This window comes from Anabrus simplex, chromosome 2, assembly GCF_040414725.1.
Source record: "Anabrus simplex isolate iqAnaSimp1 chromosome 2, ASM4041472v1, whole genome shotgun sequence".
Classification (NCBI taxonomy): domain Eukaryota; kingdom Metazoa; phylum Arthropoda; class Insecta; order Orthoptera; family Tettigoniidae; genus Anabrus; species Anabrus simplex.
The window spans coordinates 1,156,377,224-1,156,386,566 of NC_090266.1; the positions used below are offsets into that span (position 1 = coordinate 1,156,377,224).

Below are 9,343 nucleotides of genomic sequence, written 5' to 3' on the forward strand. Positions count from 1 at the left end.
TACCGCCTCAAGGGCAGTGTCCTGGAACGTGAGACATTGCGTAGGGGATACAACTGTGGAGTATGACCAGTGCCTCGACAAGGCGCCCCACCTGCTATGCTGAACAGGGGCCTTGGTGGGGGATGGAATTTTGGAAGGAATAGACAAGAAAGAGGGAAGGGAGCGGCCGTGGCCTTATGTTAGGTACCATACCGGAATTTGCCTGGAGGCGAAGCGGGAAACCACGGAAAACCACTTCTAGGATTCCGGAGGTGGGAATCGAACACACCTCCACTCAGTGGACCTCTCTAGGCTGAGTGGACCCCGTTCCAGCCCTCGTACCACTTTTCAAATTTCGTGGCAGAGGCGGGAATCGAGCCCGGGCCTCCGGGGATGACAGCAATGCACACTAACTACTACACCACAGAGGCGGACATTACTATTATTATTACCAAAGTTCCCATCCCCCGCCGCCTTGCGAGGTGCTGGAGGGTAAACCGACTAGAAGAAAGAAGAAAATTGTTCCCCAGGTGAGGCTCGAACTCACAACCCCGGCATCTCCCGGCTACTGTCTTATAAGTACCGTGCGCTAACCAATTGCGCCACTGGGGACTCTGCATACTGGAAGTTATCACAGGATAATAGCAGAAGCTCTCTCGAAAATGCATACCGCAGTTTTCCGACTAGTTAGCGCCACTAGCGCTTTCCAACGGCTCGCAGTTGTAACTACTTACAGTTCTCGACTGCTCCAGTTGGCTGTTATGACATGATTCCTGGATCTGGGATCTCAGAAATTCACTTGTACAACAGAAACATATTGCTTTTAAGTATTAATGGAAGGATGGGATTTGAAGGTGCTCAAGTACGTGAGCCTCGTGTCGGTAGATTTACTGGCACATTAAAGAACTCCTGCGGGACTAAATTGTTGCTCCTCGGTGTCCCCGAAAACCGTAAAATTAATAAGCGGGACATAAAGCCAATACATTATTATTAATGATATTATTAATATTATTGTTCATATGGAACAGGTTTACATGTACAAAATAATTGATCAGGGGTTATAAAATTTTATAAGTCGCGAGATAAGACACGAAATGTGGCATCCATTTTAGGCCAACGAGTAGACCAAGAACACTTACACTTACATGTGATACTGTCTGCAATTTTCAGGTAAGGTATGAAATATTGCATCTATATACATTCAAAAATTACTTATCGTACTGTACAATTGATATTTTCTCCAAATTAAAGTTGAGATGGATAGACTGGAAGGGATGGACAAGGAAGATGGAAGGAAGTAGCCGTGGCCTTAAATTTGGTACCATCCCAGTATTTGCGTGGAGAAGAAGTGGGGAAAGCATTTTAAACCACTACGAGGATGGTTGACATGGGAATCGGGCCACCCCTATTCTGTTGCCCTCCCGAGGCACAGTGGATCTTGTTCCAGCCCTCGTACAACTTTTCAAATTTCGTGGCAGAGCCGAGAATCAAACTCGGGCCTCTGGGGTGGCAGTTAATCACACTAACCACTGCACCACAGAGGCGGCGATTAACTGTGGTTCTCCTTCTTCTCCTTCTCCTTCTTCTTCTTCGTCTTCTTCGTTATTTGCTTACCCTCCCGGGTCGGTTATTCCCTCGGACTCAGCGAAGGATCGCACCTCTACTTCCTCAAGGGCAGGGACTCGGATCATAAGATTTTAGGTCGGGGATACAACTGGGGAGGGCCACCAGTACCTCGCCCGCGTGTCCTCACCTGCTATGATGAACAGGGGCCTTATGGACGGATGCGCAGATTGGAAGGGGCAGGCAAGGAAGAGGGTAAGAAGCGGCGGTGGCCTTCAGTTAGGTACCATGCCAGTATTTGTCTGGAGGAGAATTGAGAAACCACGGAAAACCACTTCGAGAATGGCTGAGGTGGAAATAGAACCCTAATGTACTCAGTTGACTTCCCAAGGCTGAGTGGACCCGGTTCCAGCCCTTGTACTACTTTTCAAATTTCGTGGCAGGTTATCGAACACCTGCCTCAGGGGGTGGCAGCTAATCACACTAACCACTACACCACAGAGGCGGACATATACTTTTATAATACCGTACATGTATACCATTGCAAAATTTTGTATAAAGTGGAAATTACGTTCATATTTATTTGTACGAATACATCAAGATAATATACTACAGAGGTGGATTTCTTTCATGCGGCGGACATATAAAATTTTCCAAAATTACCCTTTTCTAGAGTCCGCCTCTGTGGTGTAGTGGTTAGCGTGATTAGCTGCCAGAGGTAGAGTAGAGGTGGGTTCGATTCCCACCTCGGCCATCCTAGAAGTGGTTTTCTGTGGTTTCCCACTTCTCCTCCAGGCAAATGACGGGATGGTACCTAACTTAAGGCCACGGCCGCTTCATTCCGTCTTCCATGTCTACCCCTTCCAATCTTCCCATACCTTCCCCCCCCCCACTAAAGGCCCTTGTTCAGCATAACAGGTGAGGCCGCCTGGGAGAGGTACTGGTCATTCTCTCCACAGTTCTATCACCCGACCCCAGTCTGAAGCTCCAGGACACTACCCCTGAGGCGGTAGAGGTGGGATCACAGTCTAAGTCCGAGGGAAAAACCAACCCTGGAGGGTAAACATATTCAGAAAGGAAGAAAGATTATAAACGTACCGTATAAGTGTAAAACTATGTTATCTTCGATATTCGTATAATACTTTCATTATGATACGTGACAATGAACTTGTTTTAAATAGCTCCATATTTTATGACAATGTGATCGTTGCTTCATATAATTTATATCGCCTACTGTTTTCTCTTGTTGACAGTATTAAATAATCACATCGAAGGCATAATCAAAGTATTTCAAATATTTAAAAATATTGTTATGCGCTGAAAATCGAGGAGTACATTACACAATGTATTGTTAATAGATAAATATAAGACAGCACGAGCGCAATTTTGTCCAAATTACCAAAACACGAAGAAACTATAATATTTAGTGAAAATTAAAGAAATGTCAATGAAAAAACACATTTTAACACAAATTCCTGCACAACTCAAAATCTTCATTTTTTGCGCACGCCGAGCCTGAAAAAAAATTGAAAAAAAAGAAAGCACAAAAATCAGCCAATTTTACAAAAGCGTAACGCAAAATCTTCTAAAAATCCATCATTTTACGAAAATACAACGAACGAGGCTGAACGAGCATGAACGAATATGAATGAGCCTGAACGAGCAAATAAATATTGTCAAAACATAAATCATCTCATACAGGTGAAATTTGAACCTTTCTTTGCTTTTAACTACTCAATTTCATCTACTTCCGTTTTTGGAGGTTTCATTAAAATTTCTGACAAACAAGTTAATAAAAATTCCTAAATATATTCCAAATAATTTTTTCTCCGTAATAAATGGAAGTTGTCCGCCTCTGTGGTCTAGTGCATAGCTGCCAACCCCGGAGGCCCGGGTTCCATTCCCGCCTCTGTCACGAAGTTTGAGAAGTTGTACGAGTTCTGGAACTCAGGCTCGGGAGGTCAAATGAGTAGAGGTGGGTTCGATTTCCACCTCAGCCATCCTGGAAGTGGTTTTCCGTGGTTTCCCACTTCTCCTCCAGGCAAATGCCGGGATGGTACCTAACTCAAGGCCACGGCCGCTTCCTTCCCCCTTCCTTGTCTATCCGTTCCAATATTCCATCCCCTACCAAGGCCCATGTTCAGCATAGCAGGTGAGGCCACCTGGGCGGAGTACTGGTCATCCTCCCCAGCTGTATTCCCCGACCCAAGGTCTGAAGCTCCAGGACACTGCCCCTGAGGCGGTAGAGGTGGGATCGCTCGCTGTGTCCGAGGGAAAAACCGACCCTGGAGGGTAAGCATATTAAGAAAGAAAGAAGAAAGATTATGAACGTACTGTATAAATGTAAATCTATGTTATCTACGTGTTCGAATAATACTTTCATTATGATACCTGACATAAACTTGTTTTAAAAACCTCCATATTTTATGACAATGTGATGGTTGCTTTATATAATTTATGTCGCTTGTAATCACATCGAAGACATAATAAATATATTTCAAATATATAAAGATATTGTTATGCGCTGTAAATCGAGGAGTACATTCCACAATGTATAGTTAATAGATAAATATTGACAGCACGAGCGCAATTTTGCCCAAATTAGGAAAACACGAAGAAACTATAAAATTTAGTGAAAATTAAAGTAATATCAATGAAAAAACACATTTTTACCGCAAATTTCAAAACATCTCAAAACCTTCATTTTTTGCGCTCGCCGAGCCTGAAAGAAAATTGCAAAAAAAAAAGCACAAAAATCAGCTAATTTTACAAAAGCGTAACGCAAAATCTTGTAAAAATCCATCATTTTACGAAAATACAACGAACGAGGCTGAACGAGCATGAACGAATATGAATGAACCTGAACGAGCAAATAAATATTGTCAAAACGTAAATCATCTCATATAGGTACAATTTGCACCTTTCTTTGCTTTCAACTACTCAATTTCATCTACCTCTCTTTTTGGAGATTTCATTAAAAGTTCTGACAAAAAGAAGTTAATAAATATTCCTAAATATATTCCGACTAATTTTTTCTCCGTAATAAATGGAAGTTGTCCGCCTCTATGGTCTAGTGGTTAATGTGAAGAGTTACAAACCTCCGGAGGTCTGGGTTCGATTCCCGGCTCTGCGACGGAATTTGAAAAATGGTACCATGCCTGGAACGAGGTCCACTCAGCCTCGGAAAGTCAAATGAGGAGGGGTGGGTTCGATTCCAACCTCAGTCATCCTGGAAGTGGTTTTCTGTGGTTTCGCACTTCTCCAGGCAAGTTCCGAGATGGTACCTAACTCAAGGCCACAGCCGCTTCTTTCCCTCTCCTTTGTCTATCCCTTCCATTCTTCCCATGCCCCTGAAAGGCCCCTGTTCAGCATAGCAGGTGAGGCCACCTGGGCGCGGTACTGGTCATCCTCCCCAGGGAACTTGAAAACAGAAATTCTACCGCAACAAATAAATACTCTATTACAGAGTTATTAAGCAATAAAGCAAAACCAACCAACGAAATATTTGGAATATGGCACTTAGAGAAAACTTAAATAACTCGAATCTTATTACAAATATTGGAGATATTAATTACACACGTGGAGAACAAAAATTACAAGAATTTAAACCAATTACAGAACATTTTGCCATAATATTACGGTTGTTAAAATTACAGATTCTACAGATTGGGAAGGAGATTCAAAAAAATAATAATTTCACGTAAAGAATGAGGCATGCGGTTCCTTTAATACTTGTCTAAGAAGCAAGTTCTCCAATTTTAATTTAGCAAGACATGGAGTTAAACAATAATACCGTATTTATTAAATTATAATACACAAGCAATTAAAGGTTTTAAGCAGATTTTTTTCAAAAGATATTCATATTGTAAATTTTAAAAATACTCGAATCCAGTTGTTATTCCCTATAAAATAGAGTTAGCAGATGTAAAAATAAATACACATTTAACATAATTCATCTTCCTTAATCTGTTTACCCTCCAGCGTTGGTTTTTCCCTCGGACTCAGCGAGGGATCCCACCTCAACCGCCTCTAGAGCAGTGTCCTGGAGCGTGAGACATTGGGTCGGGGATACAACTGTGAAGTATGGCCAGTGCCTCGCCCAGGCGGCCTCAGCAGCTATGCTGAACAGGGGCCTTGGTGGGGGATGGAATATTGGAAGGGATAGACAAGAAAGGGGGAAGGAAGCGGCCGTGGCCGTAAGTTAGGTACCATCCCGGCATTTGCCTGGAGGAGAAGTGGGAAACCACGCAAAACCACTTCTGGGATTCTTGAGGTGGGAATCGAACCCACCTCTACTCAGTGGACCTCCGTAGGCTGAGTGGACCCCGTTCCAGCCCTCGTACCACATTTCAAAATTCGTGGCAGAGCCGGGAATCGAACCCGAGCCTCCGGGGGTGACAGTGAATCTCACTAACGATTACACCACAGAGGCAGACGTTACTATTATTATTACCAAACTTGCCATCCCCCGCCGCCTTGCGAGGTGCTGGTCGTACTTCCCAGTTGTATCCGCATCCCACTCTCGCTCCAGGAGAGACCGTAGAGGTAAGATCCCTCACGGAGTCCGAGGGAGAAACCTACTCTGGTGGGTAAACAGATTAAGAATGAAAGAAGGAAAATATTCCCCAGGTGCGGCTCGAACTCACAACCCCGGCATCTCTCGGCTACTGTCTAATAAGTACCGTGCGCTAACTAATTGCGCCACTGGTGAATCTGTTTGGTAGATGTTATCACAGGATAAAAGCGGAAGCTCTCTCGAAAAAACATACTGCAGTTTTCCGACGAGATAGCCCCACTAGCGCTATCCAGCGGCTCGCAGTTGTAACTACTTACAGTTCTCGGCTGCTCCTGTTGGCAGTTATGACATGATACCTGAATCAGGGATCTCAAAATTTCACTTCTACGCCAGAAACGCATTGCTTTTAAGTTTTAATGGAAGTATGGGATTTGAAGGTGCTCAAGTACGTCAGCCTCGTGTCGGTAGATTTACTGGCACGTTAAAGAACTCCTTTCGTTCGTTCGTTCGTTCGTTCGTATTCTCTTTAACTTCCAGGGTCGGTTATTCCCTCTGACTCAGCGAAGGATCGCACCTCTACCACCTCATGCGCAGGGTCCCGGATCATACGACTGTGGGTCGGGGATTCAACTGGGGAGGACGACTAGTACCTCTCCCGGGTGTCCTCACCTGCTATGATGAACAGGGGCCTTGTGGACGGGTGCGAATTTTTTTTTTTTTTTTTTTTTTGCTAGTTGCTTTACGTAGCACCGACTCAGATAGGTCTTATGGCGACGATGGGACAGGATAGGGTTAGGAGTGGGAAGGAATCGGCCGTGGCCTTAAATAAGGTACAGCCCCAGCATTTGCCTGGTGTGAAAATGGGAAACCACGGAAAACCATTTTCAGGGCTGCCGATAGTGGGGTTTGAACCTACTATCTCCCGAATACTGGATACTGGCCGCAATTAAGCGGCTGCAGCTATCGAGCTCGGTGGTGCGAAGTTAGAACGGACAGGCAAGGGAGAGGGTAAGAATCGGCCGTGGCCTTCAGTTAGGTACCATGCCAGCATTTGCCTGGAGGAGAAGTTAGAAACCACGGAAATCCACTTCGAGGATGGCTGAGGTGAAAATAGAATCCTCCTGTACTCAGTTGACTTCCCAAGGCTGAGTGGACCCTGTTCCAGCCCTTGTACAACTTTTCAAATTTCGTGGCAGAGCCTGGAATCGAACCCGGGCCTTTGGCAGCTAATTACGCTGATTAGCTGCCACCCCCCTGACGCCCGTGTTCGATTCCCGGCTCTGCCACGAAATTTGAAAGGTGGTACGAGGGCTGGGACGGGGTTCACTCAGTCTCGGGAGGTCAACTGAGTAGAGGTGGGTTCGATTCCCACCTCAGCCTTCCTGGAAGTGTTTTTTCCGTGGTTTCCCACTTCACCTCCAGGCAAAATGACGCTATGGTTCCTAACTTAAGGCCACGGCCACTTCCTTCCCTCTTCCTTGTCTATCCCTTCCAATCTTCCCATCCCCTGCCAAGGCCCCTGTAAAGCATAGCAGGTGAGGTCGCCTGGGCGAGGTACTGGTCATCCACCCCAGTTGTTTCCCGACCCAGAGTCTGAAGCTCTGGGACACTGCCCTTGAGGCGGTAGAGGTGGGATCCCTCACTGAGTCCGAGGGAAAACCAACCCTGGAGGATAAGCATATTTTGAAAGAAAGAAAGAAAGAAAGAAAGAAAGAAAGAAAGAAAGAATTCATTTCCTTTTGTCCTCATGCCCTGAAAGTGAAAGTTACTAAATAAAGTTTATATGTACAAATATGTTACATTCTCTGGATAATATGTAACATTGTAATATAAATAAGAATAGGTACAAATGTGTAAAATAAAACCCAAGTATAACATACCAGAACGACAATTCGTCGGCATTTTTTTGTTTTCACTTGTCTATTAGTGCTGTAAAGGAAGGGAAGGCATAACTGTAGAGTCTGCCCCGTGAAGTTAGTGACACGACGTTCCACTACGTAGCGCACGGAGAACTGACTGTCCTTTGTTTAATACTTTGGTTTCTACTAGTAGCGCTGAGGTAGGTAGATGTGAGTAGAATAGCCCTGCTGCCAACTGTTGGTTGTTGGTTTGATATGTTTTTTTTTTTTTTCTTGCCGTGCGGAGAGTATGCGCCGCAGCCATAGATAAAGCCTCTCGAAGGGGCCGCTCTTCTCTTGACAGAGATTGGCCTGTATGCGCAAAATACGTTAAAGCTAATAAATGACTTTTTTCTTGCCGTAATCCCCAAGATTAAAGGAGGAATTGAGGAAGTGTAAGGTTACCGTCCGACGCCATGACACTTTCAAACTTCGCGGGCTTCTTTAGTTTTTTTCTTTTGCAGCAGTTGGCAACGTCAGCCAATCCCGTGATCCTTGTCAGAAGCAGTGGATAATGGCGCCTGGACCATTACTTTAGGTTATAAAAGTAAATGTACTTCGAGGGACGGGCGGGTTGAACTCTGGCAGGAGTAACGAACACATCTCTCCTCCTGAATCATTTCTAGGTAGGGATAACAGCATTGATAATGTTATAACCCTTGCGGGGCAGACTCTATATTTCTACCGAAGACAATATGTAATTGCATGAGAATCCGAGCCCTGGTGATAAATGTTGATTTCTCAAATTTCCAACCAAGCAAGTCTCAATCTACCTGCCTTGAGGAGAAACTTGTGACGAAGTCCCTGTGCCAACTTGCTTCCTTCCAGAAAACAACTGGACCCCACTATTTGACTACGAACATAACAGACATAAATGAAAGAAAGTTCCCAGTGAAATTTGCATTACTTAATGCAGAAAATGGGTGCCCTGTTTCATAATAATGATGTTATTTGCTTTACGTCCCACTAACTACTTTTTAAGGTCTTCGGAGACGCCGAGGTGCCGGAATTTAGTCCCGCAGGAGTTCTTTTACGTGCCAGTAAATCTACCGACACGGGTCTGCCCTGTTTCATTGAGACCTTGTGAATAGTTCTCAAATTAAAATGTACCTAAAACCAAACCAAACCCCATGGCACTACAGTCCTTGAAGGGCCTTGGCCTACCAAGCGACCGCTGCTCAGCCCGCAGGCATGCAGATTACGAGGTGTCGTGTGGTCAGCACAACGAATCCTCTCGGCCGTTATTCTTGGCTTTCTAGACCGGGGCCTCTATCTCATCGTCAGATAGCTCCTCAATTCTAATCACGTAGGCTGAGTGGACCTCGAACCAGCCCTCAGGTCCAGGTAAAAATCCCTGACCTGGCCGGGAATCGAATCCGAGGCCTCC

The 9,343-nt window shown here is 44.8% G+C and overlaps 1 non-coding gene across 1 annotated transcript; it reads right to left on the reverse strand.

Moving 5' to 3' along the window:
* Positions 1-501: 501 nt before the first annotated feature.
* TRNAI-UAU (transfer RNA isoleucine (anticodon UAU)) lies at positions 502-591 on the reverse strand. The gene is given in 2 exon segments: positions 502-537; positions 554-591. It is a non-coding gene; the product is annotated as a tRNA-Ile (tRNA).
* Between the last annotated feature and the right edge of the window lie 8,752 nt (positions 592-9,343).